The sequence below is a fragment of the Argopecten irradians genome, chromosome 6 (genome assembly GCF_041381155.1).
Source record: "Argopecten irradians isolate NY chromosome 6, Ai_NY, whole genome shotgun sequence".
NCBI classification, from domain to species: Eukaryota; Metazoa; Mollusca; class Bivalvia; order Pectinida; family Pectinidae; genus Argopecten; species Argopecten irradians.
In genome coordinates, this window is record NC_091139.1 from 23,863,198 (window position 1) to 23,888,551 (window position 25,354).

Genomic DNA, 25,354 nt, shown 5'->3' on the forward strand with positions numbered 1-25,354 from the left:
ATAAAGGCTGCGGAAAGGACAAAGTTTAACACAGAGAAGAATTGCATAATGGATTTCAAGATATCCCATTCATCATACACCCAGCGTGACTTTTCGGAAGACATCTTGCGTGATGGCCACGGAACCTAATTTTATACATCTCTAATTTGTCTTATCAGAGACGAGAAAAAGGTCGATAAATGCAAAGTATGTATTCTCTATGGACAGGTTTGATACAAATAAAATTATCCCTTTTTACACTAAAGTGATATTCAATGTCAATACCTACAAAAAAGATGACATTTTACCGCAATAAGCAACGTGCTGTACACCTTGCCTGTAAGGAAACCTGACATTACCGACTACTAACTTATTTATCCACTAGAACAGCAACTCGATCACACCACTGCCGATTCCGGCCACTGACTTAACCGACTTCTGTTTTTACCTCACAATAACTCCAATGAGCGTGCGTTATAAGTAAGTTAAACTATAACAAATTATTGCAATAAATATGCAAATAATTACTTAATATCAATTAGCATTTGAAGAAATGATTTGCATTGAAAAAATAACAGATTCCCAAAATTTCGACAATGACCTGTTGTGGGGTTTACATGAATCAAGTTACCTATAAAAGTGTAAATTTGTTTATTTTCACGCTATATGTTATTTCTATGTGTTCATTCCGGTGTCCAATCAACATAGTCCGCTACAATCAACACTATTCTTACTATGAGCGGTTACTATTTGGTCTATAAATAAACGATAACATCTACCCTTACTTTCTGCTTCGAAGAGTATTTGACAGATAATTGTTTTATCGTTAAACGAAATATATGCCCGTAGCCCCCTGTTGTTCCAAATCATTTGCTACAAATCCTAATTATTTTGAGTGAAAGATCACCATCAGTTGGGTTTCTGGCTCTGTCGCCCCTATACCAGTTGATGCTAACGCGGGCCAGCCTGCCTGCCACACATGTATATTGAGAGAGAGATCTCGTGCTTATGTGGAAGCTACAGCTCACTGAAGTGGAAACGAAACTACACACACAAGCGTACTCCAGCCATTCGACTGGTGGCAAAGTGAAAATACAACACATGTTCGTTACTGATAGCCCGTCAACACTGAACACCAGTCTCTTGTTCGGGATTTCTCGGCTTTAGACACCCTCAGTGGCTGGGATGTAAAATTTATCCTTTTTAAAAAATTCTTAGGAGAGGAAACAACTGTCGGACCTTTTGTGTTTAAATGTTGGAGTGGATTTATATATTTTAGTATACTGCCGTATGTATATAGGCTAACGTTTCCAAGTGCTAGTTTCAGTTCGTTGTGGAACTGTGTGAACATGAGAACAAGTTAAAGTCATAAGTTTCTAATCAGCCACCAAAGGAATATTGTATCTCGACTCTACACCCATACTAACAGTGCATTGTTTAACGGGAGAATTAAGGATGGCAATCAATGGTAAGTACCCATTTAATATATCTACAAGTACCTATAGGTGTCAAGTTTTCTTCAGATATCGTCTACATGTGTATATCTTTTGTTTTACCTGAGTCTTAAGGTGTCCAGTATTATGATGTTCATTGAGTGATGAAAACATTATGTACATAATAAACATATCATAAACCTCTCAACAGTATATGTTCATGGTGACAGTATGTAGCAGCAAACATTGCAGGAAGTCGGTTAGAAAAGGTGTCACAATCCACATATCACAAAATGATAGACATGTCCCTAATATACATCTCATAGTGTTGGTCTCAGGCTATTCTTACATTTAACATATCATCCTGAAATAATGATAAAAAATCAATGCACTTCCTTTTAGAAAACCCTGCAAAAATTAAAGTTTTTTAAGTCTTTTACTCATAGTCATATAAATATTCCGAGACTTGAGTTTTCAGCTATGAAACATAGAGGCCAATAGGCCATTATACATAATATACCACAATATGTCATATAATTCAGATTTAGCATAATTTGTCCTTTACCTGGAAGTGTCGTCCTAATGAATGCTGTGTTATATATAAATCTACATATAAAATGTCTTAACTGTGTAGTCCATAGTTACCCATAGGATAGCTAGAAGATTTGGAAATTAAGCAGGAATGAAACAAACAGATTCAGTTCTTGAAAATGGGAACAGCTTTGATATTCTTTTTATTAACTATTATTGTTCAAATTCAGAAGTCCTTTTTAAAGCAGTCATATTCTTCATTTTCCATGTTCCTAAATCTTGGCTTAAAATAATATGTGGATGAAAATTTTTTCAGTCTGTACAGGGTATTACACCAAAACTGAAGAATTATATATTAGGAGGCTAACTTTCTCGTGCTTTCTCCCTTTTTTTAATTGCATTCAAAAAGTGTCCATTTTATTAAATGATCAGATATTTGGATTAGAATGAGCCCTCACAGATAAGTTCTTCAGGATATATATGAAAAAAAAAATCCACAGGCAAAAATTGTAAACATGAATGGAAATTAAAAGGTTACGTACGTTGGTCCATTGACTCTATTTTCACGCTTGGTTAGGCGCAAAAACCTTAACAACATACTTTGAAATTAAATCTAAAACAGAATAATGAATATTTTAACATTTAATTAGATATAATGGGTTCTCAAAATGACCCTTAAGGACTTAAGATTAATCTTTAATTGACTGCAATAATCATAAATAGGATCAAGTTGGCATCTAGCTAAAATATTTGACATGTTTCATTTTTTGGGTAAAATATGACATTTATGTTTTAGAGATAAAATTTACGACTTGAGCATTATTCATTTTGAACTTTAAAAAGGTTTGGTTAGACAAAAATTGATTACTTATGAGGCCTTGGCAGACATATGTCAAAATGCTGGGAGCCTGAGACACAGAGAGCCTACAGAGGCGATATATACATGTATAGGAGTCTAAGGGGTAAATATACAGACATTCCCGCTAATAGATAGCTTGTATACCCTATAATGATGGACAGATAGCTGTTTATTCGTTCATTATCTTGTTTCCTCGATGGAATAGTGCAGATGCCGGAATTAACCAGAACTTCTACATGTATTGGCTGTGATTCCAGAATAGGTAGATCTGTAAAGATTCTGTGAGAAATGATGGGTTTGTAATAAACTCGACATGTGTCCTTTACATTGGCTACGTCCCATGCAATTTCATGAGGTTGCTAGCTTAATTCGGCACCGTAGCATGACTTGTAATATCAAAATCATTACACATATTAATAAGAACTATGTTATCTAGAATTTATCATGTGCCAAAGATCGTGTGAGTTATAAAACACGAAATTTCATCACCTGTTATTTACCAAGTCATAAAGAAGATATTTATTATACATTGAATATTTACTTCATCTTTATCATTCTGTTATAAAAAGCAAAATTCAATCTCAAAACAGATGCTTGATTAAATTGAAATTTTAGAAAACAAGAGATATGTATAATGCTGTCTTATTTCAGTTAATACACAACCATTATCTTACTGTAAGCTTTGATGATTATGATTTGGTGGAAAGCGTTCTGCACAAAATAATAATGTTTATTTACTTGTATAATTTATTGATTACTTATGAAAATAGCTGCTTTTGAACATTCATTATGCTGAAACCCTTGTTGCACCAAAAATCATTGATCCTCTTAGAGAGAATTAAGTTGTCTCACTGGTTGACTACTTACAATATTAATCTGAGTTTGTAAGGTGGCTAAAAGTGAAGTACTTTCAAGTAATAGAATTGAATAAACACTCAACCAGACTGGGGTTCGAACCAAGGACCACTTAACTCCAATGTTTTACCGATTGAGTTACCTGTAGCTGTGATGGTCACAGGTGAGCGATTGGTTCAGGGTCACTTCTCTGTTTCCACCCTTTTTTGTTTAAAATCCTGAAAAATTTACAATCCCAGCTTTGAATGTCATTTTATCAAGTATATAATCAAGGTAAAGGTCAACCCTACAAACGTACGAGTAGCTGAAAAAATGTTTGCGGTCAGACTGGGTTTGTACCAAGGTCCTTTACCAGGTTAATCACTTTAGGAGACTCTACCAATATGGAAGTTCCAAGATCCAAAAGCGATGAAGGTAAAGTACAAATTACCGTATATAAGTCCTACCTTCCAGTGATTATGACGTCACAAAATTCACGTCAAGTGATGACGTCATAATCACTGGAAGGAGGACTAATTGATGATAAATTATACTTTACTCAAGATCTTTTACTCATGCTTTTGCGATCTTGAAACTGCTGTATTATGCAAAGGGTTTCAGTGATTAACTTAGTCCAGTTCCGCTTCATCTTCATTAGATTCTTTCTGGCAGCCAGAAGAAAACAAGTGAGGCTTTTAGCAGGTAAAATACGGTATAGTAACAGTTTTATCTATTTGTTATTGATAGGACCATTACATCAAATTACTATAAAGTGTTTGTGAAATACAGGTTATATAATAAATACAGGTTATATAATACTACTCAAAAAAACAAACATCACATCACAAGTAAAACAACAGGATTCCTCTAAACTAACACATATCAGAAAACATTGAAGACTTAAAAATCATATTTGATATTAAATCATCTTTATTTGGTTCAATGTAGTGCTATGCTGTATATTTTGAACAGGTTAAAAAATTTGAATGAGTTGGAACTCTCCCATTTGTGCGCTTATATATCCGGTAGTTTTGTTTGTTGTTGGAAAAAAAAGTAATGTTGAATGCCTTAGTGTGGAGAAGATCAAAGCCATGTCTATCTATCCCTGTACCCATTAATTTTCTCTACCTGGGTAGGTAGTTTGCTACTACAAAGTCTGAACATTTAAGACAGCTCCCAACACCTGCAGCTCAAAGTCTGGTTAGCTTAAAGGCAATCTCGACATATCAAAATTTGTCAGAGTCATTACAAAATGGAATCGAACGACACATGTATAGATTAAAAATTTAGAAGATTTAGTTTGATAGTGCTGACAAAAACATGGTCCTGTTAATTATTGATGATAAGGAAATTGACATAACAATTTTTGCGAGATGTTTCGAGCTTGACTGTCAGTGTATGCCAACACAGTATCAGTCCCATACGAAGTGCTGCCCGTGTTCACTGTTTGTAGTATGTTTGTCTTATATAGAATTTCAGGGAATTCGCTTTAGGAGATTTATTATTTTTTGAATTCTGTAAGGCTTTAGGGTAAGCATTACCTATTGTTGCCTTATTGTAAATGATGAGTTGGAACAATTCTTTCCTGATGATATATCAACATTTGCCAACTGTATATTGTCAATACCATATAGGGTGACATCGTGACATCAAAACTATTTTTATAGTCAGTCTGATATATATATATATATATATCATGTCCAACACATGATCCTGTACTGTTATATACCGTAATTGTCCAAAACATAATTCACTAGTGTCAAACTGCCCTAAACCATGTTCTCCAGAAGGTCAAATACATGTCCAAACCATAGTTCTAGACTTCAAATCCTTGGTAATATAGGCCTTGTGTCAAAAGTAAAAACTATGATTTTATACCACAAAGCACTGGACCAGTAAGGTACAGATTTTACAGTACCACAAACCCATGGACCAGTAGGGTACAGACTCTACAGTAGCACAAACCCATAGACCAGTATGGTACAGATTCTACAGTACCACAAATTCAGAGACCAGTATGGTACAGACTCTACAGTACCACAAACCCATGGACCAGTAAGGTACAGATTCTACAGTACCACAAACCCATGGACCAGTAAGGTACAGATTTTACAGTACCACAAACCCATGGACCAGTAACGTATAGATTTTACAGTACCACAAACCCATGGACCAGTAAGGTACAGATTCTACAGTACCACAAACCCATGGACCAGTAAGGTACAGATTCTACAGTACCACAAACCCATAGACCAGTAAGGTACAGACTCTACAGTACCCCAAACCCATGGACCAGTATGGTACAGATTTTACAGTAACAAACAAATGGACCAGTAAGGTACAGACTCTACAGTACAACAAACACATGGACTAGTAAGGTACAGATTCTACAGTACCACAAAGCCATGGACCAGTAAGGTACAGATTCTACAGTACCACAAAGCCATGGACCAGTATGGTACAGACTCTACAGTACCACAAAGCCATGGACCAGTAAGGTACAGATTCTACAGTACCACAAACCCATGGACCAGTATGGTACAGATTTTACAGTAACAAACAAATGGACCAGTAAGGTACAGATTCTACAGTACCACAAAGCCATGGACCAGTAAGGTACAGATTCTACAGTACCACAAAGCCATGGACCAGTAAGGTACAGATTCTACAGTACCACAAAGCCATGGACCAGTAAGGTACAGACTCTACAGTACCACAAAGCCATGGACCAGTAAGGTACAGATTCTACAGTACCACAAACCCATAGACCAGTATGGTACAGATTCTACAGTACCACAAACCATGGACCAGTAAGGTACAGATTCTACAGTACCACAAACCCATGGACCAGTAAGGTACAGATTCTACAGTACAACAAACCCATGGACCAGTAAGGTACAGATTCTACAGTACCACAAAGCCATGGACCAGTAAGGTACAGATTCTACAGTACCACAAACCCATGGACCAGTAAGGTACAGATTTTACAGTACCACAAAGCCATGGACCAGTAAGGTACAGATTCTACAGTACCACAAAGCCATGGACCAGTATGGTACAGATTCTACAGTACCACAAACCCATGGACCAGTAAGGTACAGATTCTACAGTACAACAAACACATGGACCAGTAAGGTACAGATTCTACAGTACCACAAAGCCATGGACCAGTAAGGTACAGATTCTACAGTACCACAAAACCATGGACCAGTATGGTTCTGACTTTACAGTACCACAAAGCCTTGGATATACCATCGAGCTTTGTCCAACACCTCTTCTGTTCCAACATTCTACTTAGGCTATTAAACAACCATCTTATCCATATAGGTTCAATATGACTCATTGGTTTCCATAAATGGTATCAAATATTCATGAAATTACAAGCAAACACGACATGTTTGTATGGGGAGGAATTCTGCTCATGCATGGCTGAACATTAAAATCGTTTTAAAATCGAAAGCTAATCATTGTTATGGGGACCCTTAAAGAGATCGAAGCATAATTCATTAATCTTTTCTTTGATTGGTTTTGACCTGTACAGACAGGTAATTAACAGGAATAGAAAAAAAGAACATCGATTAACTGTTCTTCAGTATTTTTATATGATCATGTCACGGTATGCAAAAGGCACACTATCCTATTCAGACCATTAAGTTTCTGTGATAACTATGAAAACCTTTAAACGTAATTACGTATTTTCTTGTTAGAGGGTTTATAACACCTGAAGTCTTGGCTAAGTGTCCATGAAATATTTGTAATGTCAAGGTCATTTAAATATCATAGTACAAATTGCTTCAATTGATAGTAAGTCTTGGTACTAATTGAAGATCATGATGCTTTTATAAATGTCAAGGTCAAGAGTTTTCACTGGTTGATGTCAAGGTCATTTTCATTGATAAATTCTAGGGATGTTTTAATGGGATTGAAAAAAATATATATATTCACAGTAATGTACATTATTTTAACATTTTAGAAATGGGTCCATCAGACACTGCCAGCAGAAGTGATCTGTGTACAAAGGGATCTGTGTACAGTTTATACGGGATCTGGTCATAAAGAAGACTCAGAATAGCATCTGAGGATGTGGGCAAAAATATCATACCTAAAAACTAAATCAACATCACAGAGGCTTGTTCACAAAGTGCTCTGAAAAGTATAAAATAGCTGGTAAGGATCTGTAATTTTGAGGAGCAAATTGAAGTTGACTGAAGTTGAGAAAAGGCTGTATATATAAATTTATATATAGGACATGTTTTATTTTCAGTAGAGGATACAGAAGGGCAGAGTTAGAAGATCTGATTGTACAACCAATGTACTTCAATTTGAAGGTTACGACCATTTTGTTTACATCTTTATGATAAACGATATAGGTGTAGGGTCCATCTGTTGAGTTTTCTGTCTGCGTAGTTATATACTCGGTCTGCGTAGTTATATACTCGGTGAACTATCTCATTTATTGTTGTCTGTCTGACTACATGTCTACCGAATTTCTTTTTATAATTTTAGATTCTTATTTTACTTGCAAGCAAGATAAAGAATGATTTCATTCACAGAGCCTATTGTATGTATATTATGGTCTGTTCTTTGTGAAGGTGTTGCGATAGCTAATTAGATCAATCAGGAAATGGTATAGGTTTTCAAAGCTGTATGTTGTATAGCTCTACCCATGTCTGCTTGTGACTGAGGAACTGTGTATGGTCTAATCTCTTGTGCCAGGGTTAGATACCCACTGGATGGCAATCCTTGATGAGTTAGATAGCCATCAGCTGCTACACGACCAGATCACACCTCAATATGATTTTGGTAAAAGATTCCCTTTAACTTCATCTTGACCTAACTCCATAGTCATCCTACATCAAATTGATCTGGTTTCTACAGCTTGTCTTGACCTGTTACAAGTTGTAGAATACATCTTTTCAAATTACATTAACTATACTTTATATTCGCCCAAATGAGAGTGCTTTTGGAAAATACCCAGAGAATTAAAGTATCTCAAATTGTCCATATTTTCTACTACATTAATGCTGTTTTAAGTTGGCTGTCTTTCCTGGCTTTTGTTTGCATAATTTTAGTAGTGTGACTATTTGATATTTGCTTACTTTTTTGTGACATATATAGTAAAAACTCTTCTTCACTGGTGATGGAAAAGTGGTGTCGTATTTTAGTAAAATCTCGTCATGATTTACATAATACAGAGATTCAATGTCTGAAATGATTTAAGGGTCGCGGAGGTATGTGTTCCTATTGCAGTATAAGCCCTAACACTGGGACCTTTGAGATAACAATGATTTACGGCTAAACAACAAGTCTTAAGCCTTGGATGTCTCCTAAATTTTCCACCCGACAAACAGAAAGCAATTTAGTGATATGTTTTTTTTCATATCAAGTGTCCATAAAAATTTTAATATCAATGCATACAGGATACCGAGGATAATCGGGTATCGTAAGAGGTCTACATATAGAGGTAATGTGTTTTGTTTGACTAACAACCCTGACGCCTAACAAACACAGACAGTGTTTGGTCGCCCGCTATGTAAGTCATTAGATCAGTAAATAGGCATAAGACAAGGATTGATGCTTGAAACATTACTGTCCGAGTTTTAATTATGCAGATTTTGTTTTCTGTATCAAGTTATTGATCTATTAATCTGTTGAACAAACATTCTTGAGATTTGATTAGATTTTTTTTTCATTCTCAAAATTGTTATCAATTAAATCCTAGAGGTAAGTTTCACAAATTTTCAGTGAAAGGATCTTTTTAAAATATACTATGATTTTAGTTTGATAAAAAAATTGGTGTTTCAGATTTGTTTAGGCATTCTGAGTCATTCAGAGAGAATAATTCAATTTGATTATTATTTTTGTCTTGTAAAACTGACAATGAATTGTGATGGTGAATAAAAAAATCAACTTGAAATTTGAAAATTTTTCATATTTTATCGTTAAACTGTGATTGTAAGCGTACCCTTGGGTGGTTCATTATCGTAAAAATATCTTTATAAGTTTATCATGATCTCTTCAGCCGTTTGATGTACATGTGTAAATTTGAATAGAGTTAGAATTAAATTTTAAAAATACTGACGCTTGAAAGTATATAGAGTTTGATTATGTACGTAGAGGTAATAAATGGATTGTAAAATTTTGACAGTTTAATACCCAGCATCAACTGTACATTTTTTTGAAAAGTGAAAAAGATCCCAACATTCAATTTAACAGCTAAAATGAATGTTTATTGCTAGATTTACTAGGGAAGATAATGTATTTCATTAGATATATATGTTTCCTGCATACAAATTGATAAGTCATGGTTTTTACTCTAGAAATTTCAATGAAATATTTTTTTGGAAGCTCTCTTAGGATTGTTATATGTACATACTCTACATGTTGTTCAGTATGGCCGAACTATATATGTGGATTGTTGAAGACTGTGGGATGAGGAACTATATATGTGGATTGTTGAAGACTGTGGGATGAGGAACTATAAGCTACTGTCAAACAGTAGGTGTCGGTATCCCACTAGCTTACCATATGTTGATGAAAACTAGAGTAAATCACAGCATCACTATGTTTAAATACTTCTCATGCAGTGTACACATTCACCAAGTGTATCGAGATAACGCCAAATATTATATAAAAAACGCACACAAATTATTCCATTCATCCGTAGTTACTTCATAGCTTTAAATTCTGTCTAAGTTTGCTTTGAAAAAAAATCCCCTTCTTTTGAATCGGCCCCCAAAATATCATTACAGCTATTTAATGTCAGATGAAAGATGTATAAGGCAGGGTTATAGTAAAGCAGAGTGTTTGTAGGCCCGATACTATCTGTAAGGGAGGTAATGAAGTTTGGGTGTCAGATCGTAACAAAGATTATATAAAAATGTAACAATATATCAACTGCTCTTCTATCCATTGTACAGGCACAGGTAGGAAAATACACTGGCTTATTTGACACCTGCAGTTCAGAAAAAAAAAAAATAAAAATGCCAGTATGTTAAATTTGTTGAACTAATATATTCAGTTTTGTAGGATTAGCGATAATTGTACAGGTTATATTTTCATGCTTTTCATTAAGCATTAAACTAAATGGAATGTATGCAATATATCTTGTATGAAGTCATATGTACTGTTGTACAAGGGTTTCAAAACGAGACGTATATGTATCTTTAACAGATCTGCAATCTTGTCTGTACACACATTGATGTACTGGTAATTAACGATTCTAGGATTAAAGCTTACAGTCATTTAAGATTTATTCAGTTAAAATCTTGGAGAGTTCTGTATTTAAAGTAATTATTAGAAATGATATGGTACTTGAATGGTACATTTTAGTTGTATTTCCCCCCATATTCATTTGAGGTGCGTCTTGTTTTTTTTTACCTCATGATTATCTTGTGGTGCCGTATAAAATTAGGTCAAACATTTTACAGTTGTGTGTTAAAAATTTAGGTCAAACATTTTACAGTTGTGTGTTAGTGGGCATTAAGGGGTACCGTAGGACTTCAAAGCTGTATTTATCAAGGATTGAAGTTTTTACTTCCATGATATGGGAAGCAATTTTTACTAATCCACCTGCTGGCTAACGATCCCAGAGTACATCTGACTAATTCTGAGTTCCTCTGGTGCCATTTATGTCATTTACCCTCTATCTCTGGGTTGTGAGTTAGAATCCCATTTTGGGCAGTTGTCTTGTGGTTTTTATACAAGTACTCCAGCTTTCATCTTCATCTTGGCATGCCTATGTGACTTTTAAATAAGATTTAAAACAAAAAAGAAACCAAAATAAAGGTATATTATATGAATACTCTAGCTCTATTTAATTCTCAGCCTAGTAATGTTAAAGTTTGATTATGGCCGTTGTGACAGATTATCCATCAGATATCAACAAATCTTTGTGAATTACTTTGGTTGTGGTTAGTGCCTCAATCCTGTTGGTATACTCTCTAAATGTTTGGAGAGACAACAATGAAAATGTGTCGCATAGTGCAGAACAGATGTCATCAAAGAAATACCAAAAGGATGGATATCGTTTGATATAATCATAATACTTTACATGAATGAGAAACACAGACTTATTCCTGCATGAGTCTTAATTCACCAAACAAAGCTCATTATAAAAATTTGGGGACTTGAGCAAGTCTCCAACAGATGCATTTACTGGTTAAAATGGCCAGCATGTAACAGCATGTTACATTGTACAGAGAAATGATATCACTACATCTGTTAACATGTAATCAGCCAGTGTAATGTACATTTCTTTACAATAAAACCTGCGTTTCATCCTTGGAGGGCTGAAGATCTCCAGATGCTTTGTTTTGATTTTATTGCATGCTGTACATGTTTTAACGACATTTCATGATGATATTGCATAAATTGTTGGATATTCACATATAAAACGATATTAATGAAGGTTTGATTGGGCCACACCGACTTATCGTGAGTATAAAGTGGTGTTATAATCAAGTGTGTAATTGGGGATAGGAAATCAATTCATGCAGTCTTAACCAAATTTGTAGTTTTTATTTTGCTAAAAAACGTGAAATATGTCATCCAGGCTTGTATTGATTTCTAATGAGTTACAACTGCTGTTCAAGGGTATATATAATTACACCCTTATTAAAAATTTAATAAGCATAAACGTGTTTTTGGCTTAATACATTAATGACAAATTATGTTTAGTACGCGTATATTGATCAAACAGAATAATCAAAATATTTGTCCACATATAGATGTACAGCTACTACCTGGTCATTTTGAAAATTAGGCCTGAAGCTAATTTCTTCTCTTGTTTCTTGTAATCTTATCATTCATATTCTACATTTGTCAATGATATATTTTTGTGCAATTCTTTAATTTTTCAAATTGAACTTTTCGATGCAGAGAAGTTTTTCAGTCGTCTGCAGTGTACCTTTGTATAAATGTTGACTGATTTGTGACAGGAAGCTGTTAAACTGCATGGCCTTGCGATTTTAGTTTCCTACAGTCTTAATGTTTAAGGACCTTCAATTGAATTCTGATACATTCGCACTGCTATCTGTGGGAACCTATAAAGTTTCTGTGTACCTGTAATTAACTCACCTGGTCACCGTGGGGTGCCCTTGGCCGCCTATCACCTGTTCCAGGTAAACTGTCCGATTAATGTCTACATTACAGACTGTATCGGGTAGCTTACCTGTCTATACTACTTAGTCATTAAAAAGAAATTAAGGGCTTCACCATTGTCCAATTCTAAATGTGGTACCTTAGAAGTGTCTGCTAAAGTCAAAGATTCAAGATATAATGATATATATCATTACTGTACATACCATCCTGCCTAAACTTTAATGTTCTAGTATGGGACGCTAATTAATCAAACTTAATGAATATCTGTCTGTTGTACTGTCCATATATGGAAGATTATCCCAATTCAGATGATGTGGTACAATATGGTAAAATTTAATGATACTCGTCAAATTAATTGTATTTCTAGTGAAAAAAGTTGACGAAGATTTATATCTTGTGTCTCATTTTTTTTCCCAATTTTAAACAAAATATCTGCACTTGCTTCAAATCCACATTACTAGTACTCATGACACATTAAAAAGATTGCTTGAACTAATCTGACTGAAACATTAAATTTAAGACCCTGTCCATAAGTTATCATGGAGGATGGGCTTTGGAAGTTGATGTTTCGTTTTGGGTCATGTGTGTGTTGCCTTTGAATACAAACTGTTATTTTTAGAATGATCCACATGATTTTGATACAAAGTTAATCTGACTGATCCTCTGGATTGAATGGCAGACAGTTTTAATGAGAGAGGAACTGAATACTGTCCACTATTAATGGTCAAAGCAATTGTCCTTCACCTTTAGTTGTCTTTTAAGACTAATAGCATTGAATGTCACTCTATAGCCTTAAAAGCTGGTCAGTTTGTGTTGGTCAGGGCTCAGTAGTGGACGATTAAGCAAGGGATGTCAGATTATTGTGGTCAGTGCTTTGGACAAATTAGGAAGTCAAGGAGGTGTCAAAAATTCCAAACTACAGGTGATAAATTGTGTTCCTCAAGTTACACACACGTAGGGAATTTTTACAGGGTAAAAGGTAACAATTTGACATGTCAGCGATCACTTTCATTCATAGATATTTTTCTGCTTTATAATACTGGGATAGTATGGGAGGTTGATACATGATCTTATTGACCATCACAGGTAGCATTCAAGGTCGCTATTGTGTTGATGTCATTCATAAGCACAATCACTAAGCCATTTTGAAAAATGGACACCAGATATGATCACATATAAATACAGTTGCTGGCATTAATCTTTGATATAGTCTTTTTGACATTTTAATTCGAAAATAAGTGAAAACAGTATTTTTCTGAGAAAAGACATAAAATGCCCAGACATCAACCTCCAAAGTCTATTGACAAGTACTTGACCATTTCTATAAATGTTTATAATACACTAATTATGTATTCTTTTTACGTTTGGGTTCTGAATCGTGACCTCAACTCTCCCCTCCCCTTTCCTTTTCCAACCTGCCTGGAAAGCCATAAAAAATCTTGCTAATGGTTAGTGGTTTTTGAAATAATGTCTAAGAATGTATTTTTTATGTATGTACTTACTTATGCTATTCCACATATCTGCTCCCTATACCCTTTTGATACATTCCCTAATTTTGCAAATGAAATAATATCCCACAATAATGTTATTGGATTACAACCATTTAGCTGTACATATACATATAGGCCTGCGTGTCTGATAACGGCTCTCTCCATTAGCCCAACTTTGTTTTTAGGCAAACTGTACTGAGATCTGTCTTGATTCGGAGAGATATGTGTGTTTGTGGGAAGCCTAGATGGAACTCGGGGTCATATTGATGTGTGGAAGTCTATAGAAACTTGCAGGAGGGCTTGGGTCAAACCTCTGTTGAGATTTAGGGAAGGTGTATGGACCTTTGAAAACTTGGCAGCAGGGCAGTACATATCAACACTATTCTGAGATAGGAAACCCTACGGGTTGTCTACATGTTGAAAACCTGTGATCCCTCCCCATGTTTAAGCAGATAGGGCAATCTGAAGTGCGGTCCATGTGCCCAATTATATAATTAGTTCTACATTTGCAAGGTTTACCTGTCTTAATGTGTGAAAGTGTGAGCAGTTTAATCTGTATGGAGGGAGAAATCTTGTTTTTGGATGGTGAAAAAGTGTAGCATGTTTTGATGCTGAACGTTTAAATAGAGACTGATATACAAATGTACCATGTATCTTGAAACTTGAATCCAGGGCTTGACAGATAAATTTAGTTTTGAGAAATGCAAACCTATTTATAAAAGTTGATATGAAAGCTAGGTTTCTAAAAATCTGGCACATTTAGTATTTTGAAACAGAATCCTGTCGATTTAGATACTGAATTTATCTCTATTTGTAAGCTGACTGAATCATTATGTCCTGATCTTAAGGTGTGTTCTCTAAAGAGAGATGCTATAAACATTAATTTCTTTAGAGATACAGGACAAAGGAGATGTTATTTCAAGGAAAGGCAGTGGTCTCTTTAAAGAGGTGTTGAAAAGCAGTGGATTTTGGTGTCTTTTGCAAAATTAATAAGCGAACAATGGGATGCTTTTTATCTCATTATAGGGAGACATGATGATTTCTTCTCTTAAGAGGGAGACATGATGGTCTCTTTAGAAGAGACATGATGGTCACTTTAGAGGAGACATGATGGTCTCTTCAGAGGAGACATGATGGTCTCTTTAGAGGAGACATGATGGTCTCTTTAGAGGAGACATGATGGTCTCTTAAGAGGAGACATGATGGTCTCTTTAGAGGAGACATGATGGTCTCTTAAGAGGAGACATGATGGTCTCTTTAGAGGAGACATGATGGTCTCTTAAGAGGAGACATGATGGTCTCTTTAGAGGAGACATGATGGTCTCTTAAGAGGAGACATGATGGTCTTTTTAGAGGAGACATAATGGTCTCTTAAGAGGAGACATGATGGTCTCTTTAGAGGAGACATGATGGTCTCTTTAGAGGAGACATGATGGTCTCTTTAGAGGAGATATGATGGTCATTTTAGAAGAGACATGATTGTCATTTTGAGGGAGACATGATGGTCTCTGAAGAGGGAGATATGATGGTCTTTTTAGAGGGAGATTTGATGGTCTCTTTAGAGGAGATATGATGGTCATTTTAGAAGAGACATGATTGTCATTTTGAGGGAGACATGATGGTCTCTTTAGAGGGGATATGGATGGTCTATTCATATAGAGAGAAACATAAATGTGATGTCCAATAGTGGTATGGCATTGTCTTGATTACAATGATGATAAAATCTAGGGTTATTTCACATTTGTGCACTCCTTGACCAGTTTTGACAATATCTGCAATCATAACAAAACTTATAAATACCATCTGGCACTTAAGCAAGATTTATTTTGTCATAAGTGTTTTAATCAAAATATCATTATGGTACTTGCATGCATGGATTATAATTTGTACATCAAAAAACTTAATGTATTGTACTGCTGAGCTGTGTGAGGGAGTAACATCTGTACTCATTGGTGTCCTTCATACCTCTCCTCATCAGCTTAATTTTATAAACACCCTACCTTCATGTACTGTTACACATCTAGTTTATATTTGGTCATCTTAAAACAGATGTATCTTTAATAAATGCAAATTGTGTTAGTAGATACTCTTTGGAAATTAGATTTTAAACTCATTCTGTTCTTTTTTTTGTTAGTTCTTTTTCATAAATTATTTTTCAAGTTAACCAATCTTTTTATGATATAACTGTGAGTCAGTCGGACAGTATAAGTTTCTACTATGGTAATGAGCTAGCCTAGGGGCAAAGTTGAAGTATGGTATGTTGTAAACATTTATTTAATGATTCCTTCCTGTAAATCATTGTCCGACATGTCATCTTTAGCCTAATTATGAGTTAGCACCAGCCTGGTTAAGGAAGTAGAATTGTAACTGAGTATAACTTTTATTTTTCTGTATCATGTCCTGAAACTGACAACCTTATGTTCCCTTGGTACTTTGTTGTTCCTCAGGGTTTTATAATTCCTGTAGTTGGTATAAAACATGATTTTGTATGCATGTACTGCTCTAGTTTTGGAAACATCTGTAGACTAAGATGCAGTTTGTGTCATAACCTAGTAATCAATTGCATGGTTCATAAAATATTACTGTGTTCCCTATAAAATGGTGCTGTGTTCCCTATAAAATGATACTGTGTTCCTGATAAAATAATACTGTGTTCCCTATAAAATGGTGCTGTGTTCATGATACTGTGTTCCCTATAAAATGCTACTGTGTTTCCTATAAAATGCTACTGTGTTCCCCATAAAAGGGTGCTGTGTTCCCTATAAAATAATACTGTGATCTGTGTTTGAGATGGGATGGTTTAGAACCCAATTTTGAATGGTGATGCACTCCATGGTAGTCTTATGTAGGATTTTGGTAGTCTGCATGTCATGTCCTCATTAGTTCAGAAGGGATAGCGGATTTTGGGAGATAAAATCATAAGCCTCATCATCTAAAGATATTAAAATCCTTTGCTCTTAATTTCACACTCATAATTTGAAAATAAAATAAAAAACAAATATTTTAAAAAAAACCATCTTATATTTCAAATATGATCATTTGGAGCTATAGATAAGTCTGTAAACAACATTGCCCATGGCTGTACATTTATCATCTAAAAGTACATCGTGTATCGATCAAATTATTTTTCTTTATTGTCAATGGGGTCATACAAATAGTCGAGATTTGTTTGGATTTTAAAGAATTACATCGAGGGCATTTTTATCTTCATGGTAAAAACATGGCTAACAAAATATGTGTATACATTTGATTGGCAAGTCGTCATTTGCACCCTGTGGATTGCAGTAGTCGCATAAGTCATAACGCCCCCAGTCAGATTTTCAATTAATAGATTGTCCTAAAGCTTAATTCTAACGGACCGATGCATCGTATAATAGTCAAATGCAGAGAAATCAATGAAATGGCATCTAAAAATGCCTTGTGGTTTGGATGAAATGATTAATTAATATTCCTCCATGTCAGAAGAGTTTGACTGACAACCAAGTGAAACTGTAGGCATTCTTAAAGGTTGTTGTAGTCAGAAAATAATGAAAAAGCAACTGGACCAGTATGATAACTATAGAAATATTGAATGAGTTTTCAATAAGTAAATTGACTAACTATAAAAAAAAAACCCATGGCCATAGGGGAAACATAATCACTTTGAGTGTGAACCTGAACTCTATATCGTATAATGGGCAAAAAGTTTTGTGAGTTCATGCACTGTTCAAAAGTTTAATTAGCAAAAAATGAGTGTAGGCAAATTTATCTGGAAATATCTTTATGTATTTAATTTTGAAAATTGAAAACTTGTGTCAGACAAATATGGTGGTGTTTGTATTAAACAAGAGTTAATGTATAAAGTTTGTCAACACTTCATGCTGTTTATATGGGATAATAAGATCAAAGCAAATCAATTTTAGTACTACCCATATATTCAAATTAGTCTGTTTATATATTCCATTGTTGTAATTTGCATAATGCTCCATTACATTCACTTGGATTGGAAAATGAACATTGATAGGGGTAGAAATACTAAAAAAAATGACAACCCCCTCCCCCCTAAACAAATGATGACAAATAAAACTGTTCCTAGTTTAATTGTAGACTTTGAGATTAAAGAAGTTGATAATCTATTAAATCTGCCTTTGGGCTCTACCTACTTTTACCGGCCATCTTGAAAGGTCTGTGTGTGTAGGAGGATTGCAGAAACATTTACAGAAGATCAACATTGTCTATCTATACATAATCTCTGACCTTAAAAAACATTATTTGTGGACTTTTTAAAATCTGCTTAAAGCCCCTTTTTCCAGTTTTCTTTTCAAGTTTGATGTCATAAGCTACAGAACAGGAAGCTTGTTAACTTAATCTGAATATTTGTTCTATTGATTAATGTACACAAATGTTTGTTCATGCTTTTTTTCCGGAATACTTTCGTGACAGTATGTTTTTAGAAGCAGTGGGCCTCTGTACAAAATTGATAACATATACATGTCCTGTCACATTTTATCACCCAGGGCTGGAGATTAAAATCGACCAAAAGTTTTTTATTTGCACATAATTTGAGGACTCTTTCTGTGTATATCCCCGAATTTATCCATTAAACTTGAATAGTTTCATTCAGTCGTTTCCATGGCAACAGTTTGTAAGTAGACATTAGGTGAATGATTGGTGTTTTATGGCTAATTTTCTCTTCAATTTTCCACATGCAATATGTCATGGGTCGGTGCATGCTAGTTTTCAAGTTATAACAGTAATTCAACGTACGTTTTCACCCATAGCAGATAGGATTCAAAGGACCCTTGTCAAACCCTCGGCCATAACAAGCATATAAAGTTGTTCTTGTCTCTAATCGGGAGAGAAGTCATAAAAATAAATTAAAAAAGGAAATTTCAACATCTGGAATGATCTCTGGAGACCAGAAGATACTAAAAGCTGGCCAACAGAAACCCTGACAACGATTACTGCTGACAATATGACTAGAATCTGTTGAATGTTTTGCTGTTGCACAAACCTAGTAATTGTTTTAAACTCTTCTGTATTCCGTTGAATGCTCATTTGTATTCTTCTTGAAGTTGGACTTGAATGACTACTAAATTGGAGACTTCAGGCTCTTTAACAGTTAAATCGATATAAGGGTCTAGTCAGATTTAAAACTCTTGACTGGCTGGTATAAGTTTGAAGTTGATTTGATTGTGATGTGAACATTTTGTCTGATGGTAATTTCTGATTTGTTAGTGAAGAAAGAGTTTTAAACAAACTTCATTTCTCTTGTAAATTTCTACTGATGAGTATTTTGTATTGTGCATACAATTATTTTATTTCAGCATTTCAGATTTTTAGCATTAAAAAAAAATGGCAGAGATTTGCGAGATTGTGTTTATCAGAAAACCGAGTGAGTGTAATATGTTAGCAACAAAAACATTTACACAGATAAAATGGCTTGTATTGAAGCCGCTGTTGTAGGTCAGCACTGGGGTCTCCTAGTTTAAGTGGTAATAATATGTACATTGAATGGTTATTGGTGTTGTTTATGATCTGGTGATAGACAGGAACCAAGAACTGCCATCTTACATAGGGAAGTCTGGTCAACTTCCAAAAATATTGTTCCCTTGAGTTTGGATTATTTTTTTCTAATTTCATCCTATAACACAAGAATCTTGTATGGTTCTTTGTATATTTAAGGAAATCTTCGATGAAAATGACACCTTTTCGCAATTTTTCTATTCGAAAGAATAATATGCATTCTTTTTGTGTTGTCCATTTTGATCCTTGGCATAAGAACTACACTTGATCTAGTGTGTTTCAGTTAGATTTGAATTTGTAGACTTAACCAAACCGGATTTCAGCTGATTTTTTTTCTCGTTTTCTTTTAAAAATGCCTTTAAATCAGAAATCAACTTGTCAGTTGGTAAATGCTATCTTTCTGACTCTCAACCTCCTTGTGATTCAATGACTGTGTGAAAGAACAAGATGACTAGATCAAGAGAACTCCTAAACCTTATAGTCCAGTGTGGCAGTGTGGTATGGCCTTCACAGGAAGTTTGTAAATCCAGTCTTTGATTAATTTCTGTCCCTTTAGACCAGGAGATTGATATAGATCTATTTATAGAATGAGGGATATTGTTTGACTGAGAAATTGGAAGATGAAGCACTAACTAATTCTGATTTAGTTTTATATGATTGCCTTTGGTTGGGGAAGTAGTTTTAGCTGAATTAACCCCTTTGATCGTCGGCTGACTCAACGCATTCATCTGCTGCCCCAGCATCGTGGCAACCAGGGCACGGAAAATCGACAAACAGTTATGGAATATTTAGCACATTTGGTACTTTGATTCTTAAAAGCCATAGTAGTAGCTATTTTTAGTATTTGGTTATTTTGGAATTTTAGGTAGATCATATGTTGCAACATTTGATAAAAGAAGCATTCATTCTCAAAACAATAAATTAAATGAAAGAAAGCAAAATGCTGTTTTGTGAAATAACCCTGTATTTGGCATTCTGCTGGGAATGAATAATTCATACGGATCCGTCATGAGCATGCTTTAATATAATCTCGCTCAGCAAAGTGCTTATATCCAAGTTATTAGAAAGCGTGTGTGAGGGACGTACAATTACATAATGACTGTTGGCCAGTCAATGTCATTGCAGTTGTTGTAATCATTATTATGCAAAATCTTTGCCATGAAGTGTACTCAGAGTCTTGGTCTATTGTAATCAGACGGCTGTAGTAACACACTAGATTGTGTTTGTAACTCAAAGACAAGTTAAAAAGATATTCTAGATATTAGAAACTCTGAGAGGCAAGTATACTTGAAGTTCAACAAGGTTAAGGATATCTAATGGGATTAGAAGGGCCTCGTTGCATCGACTTGAATGTATAAAAAATCACTACACACAAAGTGATACTCCATACTAGACTACTATAAAGCCAAATTACACACAGTCTGTGTTGTAACTAAGGACGACTCTTTTACTGGCTGGGAAAACAACATACATATACCAATAACGGTATATATATGCAGGTCCATTGTCTATTGAGTTAGTAGAGACATCGCTTCCGAGTTCTGATAATGTATCCCGTGAGACGAATTAGGTTAAAGTGGAACCACGATCACATAGATGCTGCTAATGGTTTGTTTTCTTGTCCTTCTCAATGTTCTACAAATTTCCGAGGTTTGTCCTGCATAATACATTACATAGTCTGAGTATGACATTTCCTCTGATATCGTATTTTGTATATTATTGTCTTCTGTTACAAAAGAGTTCATACTGGTTTCGGATGAGATGATAAGGGAGATTAAAGAGGAGACAACTCTAGTTTTATTGTAACGTCTCATCATTAGCATTGTGTTGGTATCGTATTTATAAAAACATCATCAATACAAAATGATGTTTCTTGGATGAGTAGACCAGGAAATGTTTGAATATGTCCATAGGTCTATCTAAGCAGGATGATTGACCCCAAACTAATTATTACTTATTAGAATGCAGGTTACATTTATCATCACAGGATTAATTTATAAATGAAATACTGCATGGTGCTAGATTAGCAAATTTGATTTTGTCATTTTAAGCATCAGTGTTTTTGACATGTGTTAGAAAGATAACCATTACTTGGTAACTTTGACATAAGCCATCTGACATCCGGATTATTCTTCATTTACACTTACATGCACTTTTAAATAAAAAAGACCCTGTGATATGGTAATCTTAATTTGTAAATGAGGTTTTGATACGAAATTATTCAATTAACTGACTTAGAAGACAAAGAGTGTTTATTAGAACAAAGATTAATTTGCATCCTGTTGGTGATAGAAGTGTGCCACCTCAACCTTCAGCTCGGTATCGTGTAAGTCATAGAGAAAGTAAAGTGGATATAAGTTTGTTAGGAAATCTTAAACCACTTGAGGACAAATCTTTTGGTGCCTGGTTAGGATAAGCAATGACACTTATGTTGTCATGGATATTATATTTTATATAAGGTCTTTCTTAATTCTGAATTAGGGAAGAAAGAGTAATATTTTTTCTGGTTGGATGATATCATGAGCTATAAAAGGAATAATTGTTGTTAAGAACAATTTGCTGTAAAATTTTAGACTTAAAGAAAAAATAGGTAAATTGTGAATTGAATATGGATGGAAAATGAAGATTGAGCATTTTGCTAAGTTGATAAATAAAAAAAAAATGTTTTAAAGCAAATGAAAATTTCTCAACATAAAAATGAATTGAACGACTTAATGGTAAATCTGATAACTGTACGTTGAATCAAACGACTGTTGTCGTGCTTCAGTGATGTCATGTGATCAACATCAGATTGTGTCATACATCGCATGCCATCTAGTCAAGAACCACATTTCTTCAAGGCTGCATGCTCCCATTTGTGGTGACAGATCGTTTTCAAATTACCTGCCTTTTTTTTTTTTTTTTTTTAGATATTTCATTTTAGAAATTATCAGATGATTGATTCCAATGCTATTGGATCCCGTGGACTCTGGTTTGAATGTGAACCCAGTGAATAGATAGCGATGAATAAGATTTTTGATTAAAAGGAGAATCATTCTTTCATTAACATAAATAATTAATATGCTTAGACCCTATTAGCAGAAATTCCTTTGGACATGAGAGATGAGTCGGGGATATAATTCTATAGGTCTGGTATGTGGGTGGGGGCACTTGTACACCATTATGAATTATGCAGGATATTATACCAGCTATAATATTCATGACAAAAGTCATTTTTCATACCCTAATGTTTTGACTCGGGACCATACATTAAAAAGGCTAGCATCGTTTATCACCTGCAATGGGAAAGGGTTGAGACTATTAGCACCATGGCCTTAACTCCTAACTAATTAATACAGCACCCATATTGTTGTCTGTTGACTTCCATGATAATGTTGATGAGGGGGGGGGGGGCTCTTCATGAATACATTGCATCAGCTTAGATGCTTTTTACATATACATATTCATAACACAGAAATACCATATTTGACCCAATATGAGCACCTGGGGAGATGCTTATCAGTTTCAGAAAATGTTTTTTGAAGTGTGCCATTGGATGCGATCCCTTCCAAACTTTTGACAATACTCAGATTATTTCAAATTTTACCATTGTGTCATTGACTTTGACTAAATAAGTCAAGATAAAGAGATACAGATGAGATTTCTATAAATGAAATGTGACATGAAGTGAGATTCTAATTTTACGTTTTAATCATTTTTGGAAACTACTGATATTAACGATATTGAAACTGCTTGGTTTAACATTGTAAACAAGTGATTGTCAACATGTAATAGCACTGTTTACACATGTTACACAACCAAAGTAATAATTACTAACATGATTAAGTGTGATTTCAATATCAACAACTCAGATATTGCACAAAGATGCACAAAAAAAGTTTTGCTTTGATAATTTATATTTGATTATGAAAAAAATCGGCAAAAAGCACTGTGCCTGTGTTTAGTATAAAGCACATCACAGAATATGCTCTGTTGTGTGCTTCTTTGTAGTATTGTTACAACTAATCCCAACCAACATTATAGAGATGTTTGCCAGCTGGTCAATCGTCCCGACAACGTCCCAACAACGTCCCGACACCGCCCCAGCTGCATCGGGTGACTTCATCTTTCAATACAATACTCGAGTGGCTAAACTAAGGCCGTTCACGGTCCAACGATTCGATATTGATTCTCCTATGTTACCTGACATGTAGAATCGCAATGAAAATGGAAGTTGGGTCGTTACTTTTTTCTGTCTTTGATGAAATTGTTCAGTTTAGCTTGAAGACAAAGCGTTGGGACTGTATAATGATAGAAGTGTAACTTTCAAACAGAAAAGAGAAAACTAATGACGAATTAAAACTCCAAGTCCAGGAAAAGGATACTTCTGGTCATGAAACTGACGAATAATGATTTCGTGTCATCAAATTTCATGCATGGTTGCTTCTCGCCAACAGTTGCATGATTAACTAAGCGTCAAAGGGCTGAGAAAAATTACCATAATCGATGAATAATGTCAATAGATTTTCACATTGTTAGATTGATTTTTATATTAAACAGTGAGGTAGTCACAAGGCTATTTATGCTATATACTTTAAACCTGCAGAGATGCAGGCTGAAAAATGACAGGGCGGATGTTTTTGTCGATATGGAAATTTTTAAGTCTGCAAATTAACTTTCATGTAACAAAAGTGTTGTGCATTTACTTGATGTCCCTATTTAACGATTTGAAAACGCTTTTCAAATTTATTCAAGCTCGTTTTGAACGAGAGTGAAACTGTTGTAATCCAAATATTACCTAACTGTTTGCAGTACAATAGCTACTAATTGACTTCAAACCTCTATCGATTTTAGTTAGAAAGTGGTAGGGAAAGTGCTCTTATAAAACTAGCGTAGCGTGCATACACAATGCTAACATACTATCCGCTGATCCAATGATGGATTTTTTTAAGCAAGTCACAGAATCATTTAGATTATTAAAAGTGTAAAACAATGATAGAAACTTCTCATTGTGATCTGTATCATCGACTAAAGATCAGATTGTCATTGATAGGAGCATTTATCAACTAATTAATCATTTCCTCTTTTCCCCAGTTATTGGATTCCCAATTTGAGCATTAGATTATCAAAACTGATATTAAATCTCATCTTTTGACATGATTAAAAAAGATTTGGTGGATACAATTTATTTTAAGAAGCTTACGAAAAAGCAAAGATTAATCATCATTGTATTATTCTTAAGACTTAAAGAAAATAAATGTATTTTTTGTGCACATGAAAAGGTTATCGCTATTATATTTGATAATTATAAGAGTTTAGGATCCACTTGTGTAAATATCTCAAGGAAGTGGACATCTCTCAAGTGATGTGTTGGTTACAGGAATATAGTCGAGGAAATAACAGTCTCCAAGAAAGGTCTTCATGCACACCTTTGAGCTGGTTTATGCTGAGCCTTTTGGATCTGCTTCAGGATGTCTATACATGTAAATTTTAATCTGTATTTAAGATTTCAATGTCTGTTTTGATCTACTTTTCACTTTATCAGTAAAAAATGGGGCATTCTGAAAATTTTAGTCATCATTGAATAAAAATATGGCAATTTTTTTTTTGCGACACTGTGATTTTGACACGATCCTCAAGTT

The 25,354-nt window shown here is 34.6% G+C and overlaps 1 long non-coding RNA gene across 1 annotated transcript in view; it reads left to right on the forward strand.

Moving 5' to 3' along the window:
- The first annotated feature begins 964 nt into the window (after positions 1-964).
- Positions 965-25,354, forward strand: part of LOC138325394 (uncharacterized) — a 152,636-nt gene continuing 128,246 nt past the window's right edge. The window contains exon 1 of the long non-coding RNA XR_011208775.1: positions 965-1,447. This is a non-coding gene — a long non-coding RNA (uncharacterized lncRNA). The remainder of the gene's footprint in view (positions 1,448-25,354) is intronic.